The 21,143-nt window shown below is 36.1% G+C and overlaps 1 protein-coding gene across 21 annotated transcripts in view; it reads left to right on the plus strand.

Moving 5' to 3' along the window:
- LOC131691078 (metabotropic glutamate receptor 8) overlaps nucleotides 1–21,143 on the plus strand; it is a 1,433,400-nt gene that overhangs the window by 888,260 nt on the left and 523,997 nt on the right. The gene's annotated exons all lie outside the window — the stretch shown is intronic.

A 21,143-nucleotide genomic window follows, 5' to 3' on the forward strand; every position in this document is an offset into this window, starting at 1 on the left:
GGGGTATCGGTTTGAATCACAATTTGCTATGTGATCGCACGCCACAACCCGTAACTCCGGAACCGGAAGTCGGTTGGGGATAAAATTTAATAGCCATTTACGGGGACGCAATACCTTTCATTTGAGGTCAAGTTTGGTCGAATCGGTCTAGCCATCTCCGAGAAACCGATGTGACTGTTACTCTGAATTTGGATACTTCCGCCGGGGCTTCCGGAACCGATGATGGTCGCCAATGTGACCAAAGAGACTTTGAATGGCTGTTAATGACCTAGTACTACAAATCGAAGCAGTTGTGGTCACATTTTGGAAAAATTTTCACCATTATACATTCATTGCAGAATTTCTTAAAATCGACGTTTTCTGCGTGATCGTACTCATCACCCTGTAATTCCGGAACCGGAAGTCGGATCCATTAGAAATTCAATAGCAGCCTATGGGAACGTTGCACCTTTCATTTGGGACTAAGTTTGTAAAAATCGGTTCATCCATCTCTGAGAAAAGTGAGTGAGATTGTGTTCGCGTACACACACACAGACGCACATACACACACACATACATACACACACACATACATACACACACAGACATTTGCCGAACTCGACGAACTGAATCGAATGGTATATGTCACTCGGCCCTCCGGGCCTCCGTTAAAAAGTCGGTTTTCAGAGCAATTGCAATACCTTTCTATTGAGAAAGGCAAAAAACAAAGAAAAACTAACTACACCTAATTATTTCTTCCGCAATTTATAAATAATTAATCCAAAAAAATTAATCGACCGAGTGTCCTCATCGGTGAAATGTTTGCTCAAGTTTGGTCTGATAATACTGACAGCATACGCGAAGCGAGAGGCTATCAGCCATTGTCATTATTCGGCTATGGGTTGAATTCTAAATCCAATCCGAAAACAAGATCGGTAACAACTCGATATTCCTAAAATTCTGCAAGTGACATTGACAATTTTCAATGTTCCAACTTGCAGGGGAACGGTTGTCGGCATTATTTTGTTCGTTTTATCATCGACTGTCCAGAAATGTCTATCGTGTCCTAACGGTGCTTGTGCTGGGGTTTCAATCCAAATACATTCATACAATTATCCCATTCATTCATCCTCAATCACTGGCCTACTCGATCATTCACATTCCGATAAGCACTTCGAATTGACCCCAAAACAATTTCATCTTATCATTCACACATGCATTCATTCACTCTGTTCGATTCCACACTCATACATTCACTCATACAATACCGCTTAACATAGGGTTACCAAATGGACTGAGAGCAAATTAAGGACATCCCTGCCAAATTTTATGCCAGTTATGTCACTTGAGCCAGAATTCTAAAAAAAAATTCTGTCTCATTTTCCAACGGTTGAATTGGAACGTTGAATCTCAATCGAGACAAATTAGAATGGTGTAGTACCAATACCGAACGAAGATACCACTTTGGCCAAACCTCATATTGAGCTATCCAACAAATTTTGGTTATTTCTGAGTAAAACAAATTTTGGTTGCCATGAGTCGTAGAGAGTATGCATTAACAAAAAAAATCGCTGAAAGGAATTGAAATTAATTCTCTTGGAATAAAGTTGATCTGAATAATTTAATTCAGGGTGATTCGTCATGATATTTTTTTATTGTTGTGAAAAAATTGAAAAATGGAGTAAATCGCGAATTGTTTATTTGTCAATCGAAAGAACATTTTTTGCCAGTAATTGTTTGAAAACAATTTCTTTTAAATGTTGACCATGTTGGCGCTTTAGGTAGTCCATTCAACTGGTCCAATTTTTGATGACGGATTCGAGCATTTCAAGTGGTATCTGGCTAATTACTCGAGTAATGTTGATTTCCAATGCTTGGGAATGTCACCGCCGCTATGTTTTCTTCACTGCGTGCTGGATGTGGTCGATTTGTTCGCTACCCGAGCAAACGAAAAGCCCATAATACACCCATGCTCATGGGGTTTGGCATGGGTGTTTGAAATGGGTTCAACCCTTGAAAATACCATCACCATGGTCCGGTAGATCCCATATAAAATACCATAGGTTGGTGTATTTATTGGTTATTGAGACCATTTTATGGTGTCTTGATGGTTGTGAATTTTGGCACGGACCATGTTTAAGGTCTTTTCAAGGGGCTATGTGGTATTTGAACCCATGAGTATTTGCTCGGGTAATCATCCAATAACGAGAACTACAACGCTTACTTTTTGGTTGTATGGCGAATAGTTGAATCAGTTGGCCGATTATGTCGACCATATTATGGTCGGAGTGTATTAAACTTATTTCCCACAGATCGCTGATTTTCGTAATATAGTTGAATAATTTGAAGATGGTGAGCCAGTGTAAGTCGTTCCATTATGAAATGGCAAACAATACTAAACTACAATAGCATGACAGTTTGCAGTTAGTACCCGTTACCTACTAGAAAAAGCCCTGTTAAAAACTTCATGTTGAACCACCCTGTATATGCCAAGGTTTGAGACTAAAATTAAGGACATTTGAAGTAAAATAAGGACGCTTTCCAAAAACCTCGAAAATAAGGACATGTCCTTTAAAATAAGGACGGTTGGTAACCCAACTTAACACGTCATCATTTTTCCCACTCGCAGACATTCCGGACAAAATGTTTGTATATTCGTCCCTTTTCGCCTCAAAACGCTTCGTACATGGCAAAAGAAACGTTTGAGAGGGACCAAATAATGTCTTTCGCATAATTTAAACAGATCCAAATGATTCCCGCTGGAATCAAACGAACCACCCCAGGTTTAGCATAAGCATAAGCATAAGCATAAGCATAAGAATCAAACGAACCACCCCAGGTTTAGCCACAAACCCAAAATTATGCGAAATAAAATTTTATTATTCGATTCGAGATCGAAGATGCGTGGCGCTTTTTAACCCACATCCCTCTAACACCCATACCATCCTGATCCGAATCGGGCTACACCTGAATGTTGCAGAGCATTGATGCGAAAATCGGGGAAAATGTCAAAAATGATGATAGCACCCATCTGAATTGATGAATGAGTCATCATCAAAACAAATAAAACGGATCGCGCAATCGTGTCTGCAATTCGTATTCCGCGGCTTTTATTCGTTTTCGCGAGTGTTCGGTATTTATTACGGTCGGGAATTAGCCGCGCGAGTTTTTTTTGTGTCCCTATCGAAGGGATAGGTGAATATGCTTGTTATTAACGTTCTGGTGCCCCAAACAAGGTGAAATTATATAATTTAGTGCACCCCTAGGTGCGAGTGTTCCCTACGAAGAGGGATTTTGAAAAAAAATTAGGTTGCCGAACACGGCGAAGTGTTTTTGTTGCATTCGGGGACCATGGTGTAACATTTGTGTTTATTAAAGTGGATAATTCTATCCTTCCGTGGCCAAGACGGGTCCCCGACCATACATTAAGTGAGATAATTTGATTACCTCACTGCGTAAGTGGGGCGCTAAAGAATTTTGTTTTTGTTTGCCGAACACGGCAGGTAGTGTATTTAGATGCGTTCGGTGCCCGGGAGAACGGCACGGTATAAGATTAGTGGTTTTTTTAATGGATTATTCTACCCTACCGTAGTCGTCACCGGGGCCGGAGCATATATTTCGTGCGAGTGTTTGTTTACCACACTGCGCGAGTGTGGCTCAAAATAAGTGCATGAAGCTAATGAAGAAGCTTCCCGCGGCAGAGATGGTCTCCCACAATAAAAATAGAGAAGACGGAGAAATGTTTATTGTTTTTTTATTCGGACCAAAGTCCGTGTTGTAGCCGTCGGGAACTGGCGGCTGCTTTTGGAAAACTCCCAAGTGAGTAATCCATATAAAAGCATACCGTCAGTCCACAGACGGCACGGAAAAGTTTTTATGCTGGTTTAAGGAGATTTGCTGGCCAAACTCCGAGATTTTTACCTGCTAAATCCTCCAGCTCGTAGGAGGATACACCCCTTTTGGTGATAATTTTTGCCGGTAAGTATTGTGGTCCAAGTTTAGCATTGTAAGACTCGAGTGCATTCGACAACTTCATGTTTCGACGGTACATCATTTGTCCCGTTTCAAAAGGTTTGGAGAACTTTCGATGACGCAAGTTGTACTGATGTCAAATGCCCTCGCTAGCCTTTGCCAAATTCTTGACCACAATCTCCCTGATTTTGTCTAACAGAAACCATTCGGTGTCTTGTTTCTAGGTCACCCTCACCGGAAATCCTACTGAAGTCATCGGCAGATGCCATTTCACACCCGTGTATAATGAAATGAGGACTAAACCCAGTGGAGGAATGAATGGTAGTATTTAGGATGCGCTCCACATCGGTAATGTGGATATCCCAATTGCGCTGCTCGGTTCGAGATATGCCCGGATTGCGGTGTTTATCGAGCGATTTTTTCGCTCCACTGGGTTAGCCTGCGAATGATAGCGGGAGTTCAACCAATGTTTGACGTTGGTTTCTTTTATGAATTGACTGAACTCCTTCGAGGTGAAAGTGGAGGCATTGTCGCTTAGCAGAATTTCCGGGCTACCATGGCGATTGAACCACTGTTCGCGTAGTATCGTACAGAGTGATGTACTAGCGATTTTGCGAACGGGGGTTAACATAACGTACTTGCTGAAGACGTCGAGGACGACAAGCAAGTGTTGATTGCCACGTTTGCTTTTTGGAAGAGGACCAATATAGTCCACAGAAACCATTCGCCATGGTGCATTAGTCGCACGCGACTGACCCATTTCGGGCTGGACTGGGACGAAAGGAGCTTTGATTTCCTTGCACGTCCCACATTCTCGAATAAACTTTCGTACTTCCGATCCCATACGAGGCCAGTAATATCGCAACTGTACTTCGTGGATCGTTTTATCGTATCCCACGTGAAGCAAATTTTCGTGGGTACGTTGGATCAAATCTTGACGGAACTCGTGTGCTGGGACGAGTTTCCAATTGAACCGCGAGTCGCACGGAACAACTTTCGAGTTTACATACTTGAAAAGTTGATCATTTTCTACTTTGAAGTCTGCATAATCGTCAGGATTTTGGATAACTTTGGACTTCATGGAACAGTACCAGTCTGAGGTGGACAAAGCTGAAACGGCTGCTACGGCCCGGGATAACGCATCAGGAACGACATTGTCCTTGCCTTTCCGGTGCTCAATAGACATGTCGTAGAGTTGCAATTCTAAACTCCAACGACTCAAACGTGAACTGGTTTTCCATTTAGTCTTCAGTATCTATGTAATCGCTGACGAATCAGTGACCAGTCGAAAATGATAACCTTCCAAGTTACCTCGGAAGTGTTCAACCGCCATTATTACCGTCAGACCTTCCTTCTCAGTTGCATGATAGTTCCTTTGGGGAGTGGTCAGTTTGTGCGAAAAGTAAGCAACTACTTTCTCACCCTCGGGATACTCCTGTACCAGAACAGCAGCGACTGCTACGTCGCTAGCGTCTGTCTGAAGGATGAACTCTTTGGAGAAGTCTGGTGGGACTAAAACTGGAGGAGTGACTAGAAGTTCCTTAATTTTAAGGAACGCGAGTTCTGCCTCGGAGCTCCAAACTAAGCTCTTGGTTTTCGTTTTAAGCAGATCGGTCAAGGGAGCAGTGACCTCACTGAACCGATCAATGAAGCGGCGGTAATAACCGCACATACCGAGGAAACGACGAAGTTTCGTCACGGTAACCGGTCTCTCGTAGTCGAGAATCGGTTGAATTTTGTCAGGATTGACCTTGAGTCCGTCCCGATTCAACAAATAACCAAGAAACTTAAGTTCGGGGACTCCAAAACGGGATTTTTCCAAATTGATGGTTAGGTTGGCTCTTGCTAGACAATCGGCCACTGCTTTGAGCAACTGTATGTGATGCTCGAACGTTTCGCTTACGACGATGATGTCATCTAGGTAGACGAAAACGTAAGGTTCCCATTTACCTCGTCCTAGAACCTGGTCCATCAGTCGCGCCAGAGTAGCGGGGCTGTTGACGAGACCAAATGGTAGACGGGTAAATTGGAACATACCCCTGCCGGGAACACTGAAAGCGGTATATTTGCGACTATCCTTAGCCAGGGGTACCTGGAGAAAGGCCTCCTTCAAGTCTATGGTAGACAGGTACTTCGCCTTGGGTAAGCCGCCCAATATTCGCCCAGGGTGGGGCAGAGGGTATGCATCCCGTACAGTACGCTCATTGAGAGGCCTAGCGTCTAGACAAAGGCGGATTGAGTCGTCTGGTTTCGAAGCGACCAATCCGAATCAGACTCCTCGATAATTTCCATAGACCGCCATCGGTCAACTTCTTCCCAGACCTTAGACAGTTTCTTTGGGCTCATGTGATAAGGATATCGGCAAACGGGTGGCGCACCTTGGAATTCATCTTTGATGACAATCCTGTGCTCTGTGAATGAGGTTGGGCTTAGCTTTCCGGGCTCTACTGCCTGGAAACACTTCTTTACTTCTTCTACGCGCGCTAACAGTTCCGAAGTGAGTATCGACTCACGCGGTACTTCATCTTCTTCGTCGTCTTCCGATTCCTGACCTGAGTTCAACAGAGCACAGTTTTGTATCTCAGGAGAAATCCCAAAGACGCGCCAAAAGTCCATACCTAGAATGGAGTTGACGGTCAGATGCTCTACTACAAGAGTGCATAAGACCTTTGTCAAATTTTGAAAAGTATACGGGAGATACGCTTGTCCAATGATTGGTAAGGATTGACCATTTTCAGAACGTAGTTCGAATGGTCGTTCAAGGGACTTTTCGAAAACTTTCGGTATAGCTTTTTAGTCATAATCGTGGCGTTACTACCACTGTCGAGCAAGGCTTTGAAAGATTTGCCACTGCGACAATTGCATATGGACGGTTATCGAACGGGTCGTCAAGGACGATGGTTTCGACAGACAACGAATTATCATAGTCCTCATCGCGAGCCGGTCGAAAACTGTCATAAATCTGGGGATTAAAAATGAGTTATTCTTTGGAGCGCTGCTTTACTGCCAACTGCGACTTCAGTTGGTTCTGATCCCGTTTTTTAGGCAGTAAGGGCAACGAGAAACATCAAATCCTTTAAAACTACACACGATGCAGAAGACCCGCTTTGGTTTCCGGCATTCCTCAAATTCATGTCCTTTGTCTCCACAATTATAGCAGACGCCGAGCACGGGAGGACGATGCTTTTCCACCAAATACTCCAGACACATTATAGGTTTCTGCGGTGGTTCGATCGGTTTTTGATTGTTTCCCTCGAGATTCTTGGCATCCTGATTCCCTTGCTGTTTCTTTCTCTGGTTGTCAGGAGGCTTACTTGAATCAAGACCTGCCGGTTTGGCATTTTTGTTCCAAAACGTTTTGGATTTTGCGTTGCCGTTATTCTGTCCACCTCCCTTTTGGTTTTGCTGATTTTGTTTTTGTTTGTTTTGAGGTGGATTATCAGAATAAGCAGCAACTTCCCGAGAAGAACCGAAAACTTTCTGATAAATCGGCGTCTTGGAGGCGTCGATCGATTTACCAAGACTCATCAATTCTGAGAGCGAGTTCACTGGCCTGAGGATTAGCATTTGTTTATAATCGGCTTTCAGGTTCCGCTTGAGCACGTCGAGTTTTTCGCTCGGTGCCATTGGAACCGTCATAGCACGAAATATTTTTTCCATTTCCAGGAAATATTCCTGGCAAGATTCGTTACGCATCTGCCGGCGCTGGAGAGCCTTCATCTTGAGCGTAGCATCAAGTTCAGGATGTACAAAATTTACCTTGAGCTCGCATACAAGATGGTTCCAGTTAAACAACCGGTTTTGCGCACGCATAGCCTGATACCAGGTCAAAGCATTGCCAGTGAACAAATGCATCGCAGAATTGAAAAGTTCGTCTTCGCACATTTGTTCACACGCAGCGTAACTCGCTACGGTGTCCAAGAATTCATTTAGTCCAGTTCCTTCATCAGTTCCAGCATACTTCCGAGTTTTCCAATCAGCGACGCGTTGCGGGTTTCGCGAGTAATTCCTTGGGGCTGCCATCGATCCGTTTCCCGCGTTGGTAGATATTGAAAAGTTCGGATAGGATGGTCCCGTCCGCTGTTCGGTCCATTCAGGAACGTGAGGCTGGTTCTGAGTTTGGTACGGGGCTGTGAATCCGGTATTCTGTTTCGGTTTCTCGATTGGAAGTGATGGACATATATTTTGTTGACCCGAGAATCCTCGCTTCAACACAAATTGATCGGGACTGGGCGCCAGTGTTGGGCGAGGAATCTCTGGTTCATCAAATGACTCGGGTACGTCCATCAAACGCAAATCTTCCAGATCGATCTGCAGATCCATCTCGGGAGCACTTTCCTTCTGATGCACTAGTGCCCGAAGTTCATTGACGGATTCACGAAGTGAGACAACTTCTTGAACCGTCTTTCTCAAAACTGACGAAATTGTTGTCAGTGAAGCAGTCTCACCCATTAGCATTTCAGTAGCTTTTGAAAAAGCATCAGACCCCTGAGATGCTAGGGCTCTATTATCATCAGATTGCTGTCGTAATTGTCGAATCTCGTCCCTCATCTCGCACAAGACACGCAACAGGTCGTCTCCTACGAGCTGTTTGGAAAGAGATCTTTCGTTATCGGAAGGATTGGATACCTGTGGAATTGCAGGTACGTCTGTACTCAGCAAATCTCCCAAAATTTCTCCATCCTCCCCTTCTTGGTTGTCGGGAGGAAGTGCTGCCTGTTCGTCATTAAAATGACTGGCATAAACTGCTAGAACTTCCTCCAGCAACCCTGAAATTTCCTGATTGACCTCCCCTGCCGCATAATTTCGGATAGCCTGGAGCCTAAACCCCAAATGAAGCAACCGTGTTCGGTAAATCTCCTTGTTTGGGCACCGGTACTGGAGATCTTCCTTGATTGTTAGTAATTTACCAAGGCAGATCTCCTTTTCTGCACCCACATCACCCCGGAAATTACGAACTAATTCCCTCGACCGCTCATGCGACAAAATTCCCCGAAGACGCCGCTGCCGTTGGACACCCGAAAGATCCGAATCAGGAGAGATAAAAATGCTTCGAGATATCAACTCAAAATCCAGCTCATCGAAATGCAAATGATCGACGCGCATGAACACACACGCTTGATTGAATTTCTCCAACGCTATCATAACTCGCGCTATATTGGAAGAAATCACCAAGACACAAAGCATGTAAGTACTGACACAGTATTAATTTCAATTTTTCGCCCACTAAAGATTCCCTTAAAATTTCAGGAAATCAAGCTGCTCCAAAAATGTCTCAAATCGGATTGAGAATTCAAGGCAATTGGCCACCGCAACCGAATAAATGACAACAACCTTCAAACTACTCGTCCGGCAGACCAAACACAAACAACGCAATCCACAAATTCGGACAAAAAAAGGAAAATGCAAAAATCAAAAAATGATACCAAAAATGTAAATAAATAAATAATACGACCGCGGAACAATATTGCGGAAGAAACCTCACCGACTGTTCTACGAAAATCCTAGATTTAGTAGAAGCACCCCACACTCCGGAAGAAAAAAATATTTTCCAAAATAGGAAAATATTTTTTTCAGTGTGTTTTGCGCTGTGCGCCAAATGTAAGTATGGGTTTGCCCACTACTCGGGTTCTTGTTTGCCCGGCGAACCCTTCTTTTCAGGGCGGCCTAGGTGCTTCTACAGAATTTCGGATTTTCGTTTCAAAAACAAATAAATTTAATTTTACCGTGTTTATTTCCTCCAACTCTCTCCACTATTGCTGCTGCTAATCTGCTACTGCTGGGCGGAAAGGCGGGTGGTCTCGTCTGACCGGCCGGGACAGCAACGGCCGAGTTCTCCCGATTTGAGTTGACTGCTCCGGCAGCGGTCCTTGACAATTAGCTAGGGAGGTGAGCTTAGCTCCTTTGTTGGAACCTCCCTAGCGACGATGGCGAATTATCGCCGGATCTACTCGCTCCCCGCGAGAGATCCCAGAAATCACCGCAGTGTACTTCCCAGGGAACACCTTTGGCCACCCTGCTTCGCTTTCCTTGACGTTTAGCTGTGAAGGAGAGCTAGGCTCGTTCGGCTGATCCTTCACAGCGAGAGCGGAAAGGCGTCTTCTGGGTCCTTTATGGTTAGCCGGGGAAGAGAGTGGCTCCTTAACGCTTAGCTTCCCTAATCGGCGACCCGACACCAGACCAGAGTTCTCGAACCACGAGCCGGTACTTTTGCGGGAATTTACTTCCGCACACACGCGTTATTTGGCGGGTTGGACTTTCCAACAACAAACCGTTCACTACCGAAAACAAACCGAACTGCAACGTGGTCCGAAACTAACTGCCTTCTCTCGATGGCCGCCTTTTTCACTCCACCAAACAACCACCAAAAAACACACCGCCGCATAGCTGTCATTGCCATGGTACAGCATAGTTAGCAATCACTTTTACAGCGAGAGGAGAGCGGAGACCTACCTAAACCCTATGTTTCTTATATACAAATGTTCAACAAAAATTACTACACCTATCTGCACAAACAAAACCGTTCACAAACGAGAAAATGAACAAAAATTTACAACTTTAGTGTGAACGGTATAAAACAGCGGTGAGCATAAATTTTCGTAAACAATACACTCTACGGAGTGAGTACGCACGAAAGGGTATATTCCACCCAGTGCTCAATTGTTACCCTGGCGGGTTACAATATATATATAGTTTAATCATCAGATCCTATGGTTGAATCAGATTTTGATTGTTTTTGTATAGCTTTCAAACGGTTTACAATATCGCCTTGATGTCAATGGGAAAGTTATAGGAAATGTTATGGGCCATACGAAAAACTAATTGTTGTCGATGGAGAAACGCGAATAACTTCTGAAAAGGTCATAAGAAAACAAAATAATTGTGTTGTTAAAAATAATTTAAAATATCTCGAGAACTACAACATTTCAGAATTTTTTACATTTCTTGCAAAAGAAATGTATAGGATTTGCTCAAACTTAGAAAACTTTTTCCGAGGCCCGGAGGGCCGAGTTTCATATACCAATCGACTCAGCTCGACAAATTGAGACAATGTCTGTATGTGTGTGTGTATGTGTGTATGTATGTATGTACAAAATGTCATGTAATTATCTCAGCAATGGCTGAACCGATCTTAATGATACTAGTTTCAAATAAAAGGCCTAACGCTCCCATTTGTTTTTCGATATATTGTTTACTTTCTGAGATATGGGTAATTTTGTCAAAACAGGGCTGGTTTTAAGCAAATAACATTCGACCAAGGCAACTACATCGCGTGAAATAAACAAAAAAAAAAGCTTATGAAAATACCTTTCTAGCAAGGTGTAGATTGTCAAAATCCGTTTACGAGCGGCGGAGATATTAAACATTTTGTATTTTCATTCTTCGCTTACCAATTTCCACTAACTAAAAATGAGACCGTTCCATACAAAGTATTGCTTTACTGGTTTTTTAGGGTCAAACCTAAACCGATTTTGAATATCCGGGTATGCAAATACATCTGCGTGATTCAAGGATTTTGATTCCGAAAACATTTTGTGAATTTACTTAATAATCAATTACCTATTTCTCAAAAATGCATAAGCAAGCTCATTTCAAAGACAAAATAATGTGTAAATTCACTTAAATGTGCAAATTTTTCCAGAGTTTTTTAATTTCGATTATAGAGGTTTTAAGTTTAAGGTCATTCGCCTCTTCGGGTTAGAAAAATCTCTTATGAAAAATTTCTAACCCTATGTGCGGGGTCGGGACTCGAACCCAGGTGCGCTGCGTACAAGGCAATCGATTTACCAACTACGCTTTGTCCAGAGTTGATGAATTTACCCTTGGATTGAGCAATGCGTTCACTCGTGAGATAAACGTTGGATGTTATATGAATACATCAAGTAATCCTCCTAGTAGTGAGAAAATAGATTTCTAATATAATTCATATTCATATTATACTCGTAGCATTACCAAGAGCAACTGTATTTTGGAATAACCAAATTGTAGTGAAAATAATTATTGAAAATAAAGATTTAAGGAATCAAAATTTCGCACCATAAACAAAAATAATGTCACAGCTCCAACCATCATTTACCATTCCTCACAACTGACACTGAGTTGTACTGTAAACCCCAATATACATTTTTCATGATCAATGTGACTAAAAGCATATTTATTTGCGAAAAAATACGACATGTAATTTCAAAAATGTTCGTGTCTCAAAGCAGTCCAGGGGCACTTTTAATACTAACTGGCTTTTCGATGAATTTAAGTACTTATTCTGGTAGTTTGAACCATTTCTTTGCAATGGTATTGCTTTGTATAGGACTCATTAACCGACATCTCCAGAACGAGAGTTCCGAACGAAACAATTCGCAAGTAATAAGGATGGGTGGAAAAAGACTGCATTGTAATCGACTGCATGTACGAGTTTTATGCCATCGACAATAATATAATTGACAACATAGCCTGGACACTTGACACCCTTTTCTAGATATTTCAATGCGAATGAATACTATTTACAGGTGGCCTTTTCTCAGTTTACTATTTCTAATTACGCGTTAAAATACTGGACCTGAAAATTTCCATTCTATACAAAATCATTTTTCAGATGTCTGTAACCAAAAAGATATCTTTTAATTCCAAAACAAATTCCTGATTTCTAGATTTTCTGATGACTAATTAAGGACCATCAATAAAACAGAAACACCACATAATCCTAAAAATTCCGTCAAGAAAAGAAGAACGAAAACGTGCTCTTTGCAATGGGATTTTCACAAACATTTCAGAATATACTGAAACAATGGTTTTGGAATTCGTGAAATTCGTTTTATTCATTTACTTCATTTCAACAACTTTCTTAAAATATTATTATGTATTCTCATTTTTTCCAGCTCATTCCTTTAATGTATTATATTCGTTTGGTTTATTTTTGCATTTTAAATATTTGACTAATAATAAATATATATAAATATTTTCAAGATTTTTTTTCATTTAGCATTGTTTTTATTTATTTTGTTTATGTGACCTAATTTTATCTATTGTATTCATTTAATTCTTTGTATGCATTCCGATCAGTTTATTATCTTATGTATCTTATTCGAATTATTCATTTAATATATTTTATTCACTTTTTTCTAATATTTTTTTCTGATATTTTTCCGGTTCACACTTTTATTCATTTTAATAATCTGACTAATTTTGTTCAGCCATTCACTTTATTCATTTCATCTAGAACATTAATTAGATACAATATAATTTCTTCTATTAATTCTATTACTTTTTAATATCGCTGATTTTCTCATTTTAATAATTTAACTGCTTAAAAACAAACAAAATGAAAAAATGATAAAAAGACAGAAAATATTTTTATTGTGATAAAAATTCTTTATTTTGTTTATATTATTCATTCCATTCATTTTATCGATTATATCAACTCTCTGTTTATCCTGTTATTTATGAACAATATTTTCAAATAGCTTTACTATCCATGCTCGCAATTCAGTACCATAAATATAGAAAATGGGACAAATATGCGTTCATGGGCAGTATAATTTTGGGCTTGGACAAGATTTCTTCACAAAAAGTAAAACAAATAACCGTTTATTTGAGCGCTAATAGTTACAAGAAAGATCCGTAGAACTCAAGTTATTGCAATTGCTTTGATTGGATTTCACTAGAGCAGTGCTGCCAAAGACATTTTCAGTTATCGGTGAAAAATTATATTTTGATATATCTTCGTTTTCTTCAAATATTTTTGAAAACTGATAAATCTTATTAATTTGGACTGCTTTCGGCTACCTTTTCTGCCCAAACTATTGAAATCTTTGCAGGAGATGTGTATTAAGGATTAGTATGTAAAAATTCAGCTGCTTCTAACACTGCTAGAGAAGCATCTATCTTGATCAAAACAGGTTTTTCGTGTTTCTTTACACTAACACATTTAAGAAAAACGGTTTTGGAACCCTATATAAAATAATTAGGTATGAAAGAGTTAATTTAATCCATATTATTCATATTAGAGTAATAATTATAATGGTGGTATGACAGCATTTTATTAGTCTACATTGAGATGCTCAAACCTTATTGTTGTTTTTACAACTTTTGATTTGATTTTTGTGTATCATTGACTACAGGATATTTCTTATTGTTAAAGTGAAAGCATAAAAAGTGTAAGTGGATTTAAATTCTTTGATTAAAGGCCTACAGAGTGCATAGATGAATTTAGTCCAACTTTTTCATCTTTTTTTTTAACCGCATCGTAATGAAAAATTACGCGGTGGGGCAAATCCGACCTCTAAATAGTAGGGTCAATCCGACCGCTTTTGTGCTAAGAAAATGATTATTTATAAAATTGGAATATATTTGTATTGTTATTTTTCATTATTTTTTCACAATGGTTCATAATTACAAACGAAAGATACAAAAACGTGATGAATATAGTATTCGTCTAGTAATTGCTCCGAGAAAAATGAGAATATCTTTACGTACTATTGCTCGTGATTTTGACATTCCAAGATTGACATTGAATTCCATTTTCTTCATGCTACAATTCAATAACATAACATTCATTGATTTATTTTCAATGATAAATCCATATAATTTGGGTAGTGAACGTTTTCGTAAAACACTTGTATCTCAAAGTTTTCCCAAGATTGGAATAAAATACTATACATTCTAGCAGTCTAACCTTTAATTTGGTATATCAAAACGACTTGATCCGATGTAAAATGAGCATTTTACAGCCAAAACCATTTACTAGGTCGGATTTGCCCCACCTTACCCTATTTATTTTATTATTCCAATTTTTTATGGTTTTATTCATATTATTTATTTCAATCATTTTATTAAATGGTTAGTTTTTCCCAGTTCACATATTTTGTTCAGTTTCTTAATTTTAGCAATTCGGTTTAGCCAGTCCTTTATGTTATTGTATGATAGCTTGTTATCCTGAAACAATTTAATTTACTCTCTTAATTTCATTACGTTTTAATATCGTCTAATTTTAATTTGAGCTAATTTGATTTATTTATTTTATTAATTTGATTTATGTTAATCATTCTATCCATTTTATGAATAACTTTTTTATTTTAAATTTTGTTTTGTTTTACTATTTTTCTTTAATTTATTCAGTTTATTCGAAGCGTTATTCGTGCACATCTCACATCTAGTTGCTTGTAAATTTGGCGTGTGATCGGCAAGCTAATGAATAATACAACAGTGATATGTGTAAGAAATGTCTCATCTCACTGATAGGTGGATTAAATCGGTTTTTCATTTAGCATTCTTTTGATTCATTTTGTTTATTTAACCTCATTTTATCTATTGTATTCATTTCATTCTTTGTACGCATTCCGATCAGTTTATTATGTCATGTATCTTATTCGTATCATTCATTTAATTTGTTTTATTCACTTTTTTCGTGTTATGCAAATTTATATTATTTTTCGGGTTTATCTAAAACATGAATTAGACACAACTTAATTCATTCTATTAATTCTAATACTTTCCATTAGCTTTTTTCCATCTAAATCATTTTATTGTTTAAAAATAAACAAAATGAAAAAATGGTAAAATATAAGAAATCATTTTTATTCATTTTATCACTGACCCTCTGCATACCTTGTTATTTGAACCATATTATTTATTTGAAACCACGGTTTCGAACAGCTATAATTTTGGGGTTAGAGAAGCATCTATCTTGATCAAAACAGGTTTTTCGTGTTTCTTTACTCTGACACTTTAAAAAAACGGTTTTGGAGTGCTAGAAAAATATTAGGCATGAAAGGGTTTATTTTATCCTATCTATCTATCTATCTATATATATATATATATATATATATATATATATATATATATATATATATATATATATATATATATATATATATATATATATATATATATATATATATATATATATATATATATATATATATATATATATATATAAAAGTCAATGTTTGTATGTATGTGATTAATGGACTCCCAAACGGCTTAACCGATTGCCGTCAAAATTCATACATAGTAGGTATTTGTCATGGAGCGTGTTTGTGTGCTATTGGCTGGAGATTATATGCTCGCCAGATGGCGCTTTACAACAAATTGTGTTTTCCTCATATTTCGTTGGTAGTCGCAGCAACGCGCGATGGGTATTAGCTAGTTATTCATATTATTTATCCTAATAATTCATTTTTTTGTTTTATTCATACTATTTATTTCATTTATTTTAATCATTTTATAATTGTTAATTTTTCTCAGTTCATATATTCCATGAGAAACCGGCCGACCGCAAAATATTACCATCGTCGATTAGAACGAAACTTTACATTTGTGTTCGGTTTATGAATCCCCATGATTTTTTTCTGGCAATTTCAATATTCTGATACAAGAGCATTTTTTCAAAAGGGCGTAGACGTTTCTACGCGCAATAATTTCTATTTTTTGTTCGATTACACTATTCTATACAGTAAAACTATCTGAGAACGAAATACAAGTAATGAATACTTCTATCTGAAAAAATATAGACTGAAAAAAATGTTGCGTCATTTTTCACAAAAACAAAAATTTATGATAAAAATTCAAATTGCAAAAAAACCCATTTCTCTAATTTTTTATATTTTGTCAACAAAAATCGAAAGACAAAAGAAACATTTTGAATGTAATTTCATGATGGAGAAATTATCAGCAAAAAAGTTTTTCTGACAATAACTTTATACATGTTTTTAAATTTCATACTAATTGACATACAAAACTGTAATTTTATAACAGAATATAATTCTAAGTATCATTTTAAATCAAAATGCATTTAACAAATATCTTCCAAAATGCGATAGTTTTCGAGATATTTGTAATTTTGCTCCAACAAAAACAATTAATTCATGTGATTTTGTCATTTTTAAAAGTTATTCGCGTTACCCCATCATAAATTGTGAGTGGTCTAATGTTTATCGTTTTAAAGACATAAAAGAAGCTTATTCAGTGTTTGCAGTGTGAAGCTTTTAATAAAAAAGTTTTCCTAACAACAACTTTTGACAAATTTTTATAATTCATTTGCAGTCAAAAGTATATAACAAAAAAATTCTGAAATGTAGTAGTTCTCGAGATATTTTGAATTTTTTTAACAACACAATTATTTTGTTTTCTTACGACCTTTTCAGAAGTTATTCGCGTTTCTCAACTTTTGACATTTGTTTATAATTCTTACTATTTGCAGTCAAAAATACAACTTTCTTTTTGAATATGATTCTAAACGCCATTTTGAATCGAAATGCTCTTAACAAAAATTTTCTAAAATGTAGTAGTTCTCGAGATATTTTAACTTTTGTTTTAACAACACAATTATTTTGTTTTATTACGACCTTTTCATAAGTTAGTCGCGTTTCTCCATCAACAATAATAGGTTTTTCAAAAGGCCCGTAAACTTTCCTGCAACTTTCTCTTTGACATCAAGGCGATATTGTAAACCATTTGAAAGTTACATGAAAGCAACCAAAATATATTTCAACCATAGGGTCTGTTGATTAAACTATATAGCTGAATCATATGTTGGTTGTTTTCATGTAACTTTCAAATGTATCACAATATCGCCTTGATGTCAAAGAGAAAGTTGCAGGAAAGTTTACGTGCCTTTTGAAAAACCTATTATTGTTGATGGAGAAACGCGACGAAGTTATGAAAAGGTCGTAATAAAACAAAATAATTGTGATGTTAAAACAAAAGTTAAAATATCTCGAGAACTACTACATTTTGGAAAATTTTTGTTAAGAGCATTTCGATTTAAAATGGCGTTTAGAATCATATTCAAAAAGAAAATTGTATTTTTGACTGCAAATAGTAAGAATTATAAAAAAAATGTCAAAAGTTGTTGTTAGGAAAACTTTTTTATTGAAAGCTTCTCCAGGATCCAAATACACTAAAAAGGTTGCTTTTACGTCTTTAAAACGATAAACATTAAATTTTTGACATTTTTTGATGGGGTAACGCGAATAACTTTTAAAAAGAGCATAATTACACGAATTAATTGTTTTTGAAGAAGCAAAATTTCAAATATCTCGAAAACTATCGCATTTTGGAAGATTTTTGTTAAATGCATTTTGATTTTAAATGGTGCTTAGAATTATATTCTATAATAGAATTACAATTTTGTATGTCTATTAGTATGAAATTTAAAAACATGTACGAAGTTATTGTTAGGAAAACTTTTTTACCGATTTTTTCTCCATCATGCAATCACATTCAAAATGTTTCTTTTCTCTTTAGGTTTTGATAACAAAATATAAAAAAATTATAAAAATGGATTTTTTCGCAATTTAAATTTTTATCATAAATTTTAGTTTTTTGAAAAATGACACAACATTTTTTTCAGTGTATATTTTTTTCAGACAGAAGTATTCATTCCCTGTAACTCGTTCTCAGATAGTTTTGCTGTATAAAATACAGCAATAGAACAAAAAAAATTGAAATTCATACACGTAGAAGCGTTTACGCCCTTTTGAAAAGTTGCTCTAGAGTCAAAATAATCTTATTACCTGTGGAAAATATTTAGTCTTGCATGACAGTGAAACGTGTAAAGTTTCATTGGAATCTAAGATGGTCGGTCACGATTTTAAAGATTTTCGGACGGATCTTCGTGGAATTCCTCAATAGCTTTTTTCCATCTAAATCATTTTATTGTTTAAAAATAAACAAAAAGAAAAAATAGTAAAATATAAGAAATCATTTTTATTCATTTTATCACTGACCCTCTGCATACCCTGTTATTCGAACCATATTATTTATTTGAAACCACGGTTTCAAACAGCTATAATTTTGGATTTATTTTGCATCTATCTAGATCAAAACAGGTTTTTCGTGTTTCTTTACTCTGACACTTTAAAAATACGGTTTTGGAGTGCTAGAAAAATATTAGGTATGAAAGGGTTAATTTTATCCTATTACTCATATTATTTATCCTATTAATTCATTTTTTTTGTTTTATTCATATTATTTATTTCGTTTATTTTAATCATTTTATAATTGTTAATTTTTCCCAGTTCATATATTCCATGAGAAACCGGCCGACCGCAAAATATTACCATCGTCGATTCGAACGAAACTTTACATTTGTGTTCGGTTTATGAATCCCCATGATTTTTTTCTGGCAATTTCAATATTCTGATACAAGAGCATTTTTTCAAAAGGGCGTAGACGTTTCTACGCGCAATAATTTCAATTTTTTGTTCGATTACACTATTATATACAGTAAAACTATCTGAGAACGAAATACAGGTAATGAATACTTCTGTCTGAAAAAATATAGACTGAAAAAAATGTTGCGTCATTTTTCACAAGAACAAAAATTTATGATAAAAATTCAAATTGCAAAAAACCCCATTTTTCTAATTTTTTATATTTTGTCAACAAAAATCGAAAGACAAAAGAAACATTTTGAATGTAATTTCATGATGGAGAAATTATCAGCAAAAAAGTTTTTCTAACAATAACTTTATACATGTTTTTAAATTTCATACTAATTGACATACAAAACTGTAATTTTATTACAGAATTTAATTCTAAGTATCATTTTAAATCAAAATGCATTTAACAAATATCTTCCAAAATGCGATAGTTTTCGAGATATTTGTAATTTTGCTCCTTCAAAAACAATTAATTCATGTGATTATGTCCTTTTTAAAAGTTATTCGCGTTACCCCATCATAAATTGTGAATGGTCTAATGTTTATCGTTTTAAAGACATAAAAGAAGCTTTTTCAGTGTTTGCAGTGTGAAGCTTTTAATAAAAAAGTTTTACTAACAACAACTTTTGACAAATTTTTATAATTCATTTGCAGTCAAAAGTATATAACAAAAAAATTCTAGAAATGTAGTAGTTCTCGAGATATTTTAATTTATTTTAACAACGCAATTATTTTGTTTTCTTACGAACTTTTCAGAAATTATTCGCGTTTCTCCATCGACAACAATTAGTTTTTCGTAAGGCCCTATAACTATAACTTTCCCATTGACATCAAGGCGATATCGTAAACCGTTTGAAAGCTATACAAAAACAATCAAAATCTGATTCAACCATAGGATCTGATGATTAAACTATATATATATATATATATATATATATATATATATATATATATATATATATATATATATATATATATATATATATATATATATATATATATATATATATATATATATATATATATATATATATATATATATATATATATATATATATATATATATATATATATATATATATATATATATATATATATATATATATATATATATATATATATATATATATATATATATATATATATATATATATATATATATATATATATATATATATATATATATATATATATATATATATATATATATATATATATATATATATATATATATATATATATACATCAGTGAAATCCGAAGCATGTCGACGAATAAATCCGAGTGCAGAGAAAGCTTTGGCTGTTGTAATAGCCACATGTTCCTTGAAGTTCATTTTAGTGTCGACAGTCGCACCCAGATCGCAAATAGAAAAAACTCGCGAGTACGACCGATTCCATCATATATTGATGACGAATGGGCCTAACGCAACGCGTGAACGATATCATTTTGCATTTAATGCGCATTCCATTATCGCTATACCAAACGAGCATAACGTTTATGTCTTCTTGCAATGCCATACTGTCTTCCAAAGAAGCGATCACGCGATAGAGCTTCACATCGTCGGCTAAGGAAAGATTAAAAAGAGGTGTGATATATATATATATATATATATATATATATATATATATATATATATATATATATATATATATATATATATATATATATATATATATATATATATATATATATATATATATATATATATATATATATATATATATATATATATATATATATATATATATATATATATATATATATATATATATATATGTATATATATGATTTAAAAACTCCCAAGCGGCTCAACCGATTGCCGTAAAAATTTATACATAGTAGGTATTTGTCGTGGAGCGTGTTTGTGTGCTATTGATTGGGGATTATCTGCGCGCCAGATGGCGCTTGGGAACAAGTTGTGTTTTCCTCCTAATTCGTTGAAAGTCGCAGCAACGCGCGATGGGTATTAGCTAGTATATTACATTACTAAGACAAATAATATGAATAATATGAATAAAATTACCCCTTCA

Source organism: Topomyia yanbarensis, chromosome 3 (assembly GCF_030247195.1).
Source record: "Topomyia yanbarensis strain Yona2022 chromosome 3, ASM3024719v1, whole genome shotgun sequence".
Classification (NCBI taxonomy): Eukaryota; Metazoa; Arthropoda; class Insecta; order Diptera; family Culicidae; genus Topomyia; species Topomyia yanbarensis.